The sequence below is a fragment of the Nematolebias whitei genome, chromosome 12 (genome assembly GCF_014905685.2).
Source record: "Nematolebias whitei isolate Nwh7 chromosome 12, NemWhi1, whole genome shotgun sequence".
Taxonomy (NCBI): domain Eukaryota; kingdom Metazoa; phylum Chordata; class Actinopteri; order Cyprinodontiformes; family Rivulidae; genus Nematolebias; species Nematolebias whitei.
Window position 1 is genome coordinate 45,353,594 of NC_056509.1, and position 657 is coordinate 45,354,250.

Genomic DNA, 657 nt, shown 5'->3' on the forward strand with positions numbered 1-657 from the left:
GGTCCTGTTAGCAGCACGGTCCTGTTAGCAGCACGGTCCTGTTAGCAGCACGGTCCTGTTAGCAGAGTGGTGTTAGCAGCGTAGTTCTATTAGCAGCATGGTCCTGTTAGCAATGAGGTTCTGTTAGCAGCACGATCCTGTTAGCAGCACGGTCCTGTTAGCAGCACGGTCCTGTTAGCAGAGTGATTCTGTTAGCAGCACAGTCCTGTTAACAACATGGTCCTGTTAGCAACATGGTCCTGTTAGCAGCACGGTCCTATTAGCAGAGTGGTGTTAGCAGCGTAGTTCTATTAGCAGCATGGTCCTGTTAGCAATGAGGTTCTGTTAGCAGCATGATCCTGTTAGCAGAGTGATTCTGTTAGCAGCACGGTCCTGTTAGGAGATTGGTCCTGTTAGCAACATGGTCCTGTTAGCAACATGGTCCTGTTAGCAGCACGGTCCTGTTAGCAGCATGATCCTGTTAGCAGAGTGGTGTTAGCAATGTAGTTCTATTAGCAGCATGGTCCTGTTAGCAATGTGGTTATGTTAGCATTGTGGTCTTGTATGCAGCATGATCTTGTTTGCAGCAGCATGGTCCTATTAGCAATGTAGTCCTGTTAGCAGCATGGTCCTGTTAGCAGCATGGTCCTGTTAGCAATGTGGTTCTGTTAGCAGCAT

General features: G+C 48.4%; 1 protein-coding gene across 1 annotated transcript in view; it reads left to right on the forward strand.

The window, feature by feature from the left end:
* The window catches only part of ttll2 (tubulin tyrosine ligase-like family, member 2), a 5,651-nt gene that overhangs the window by 1,513 nt on the left and 3,481 nt on the right, over positions 1-657 (forward strand). The window lies entirely within an intron of this gene.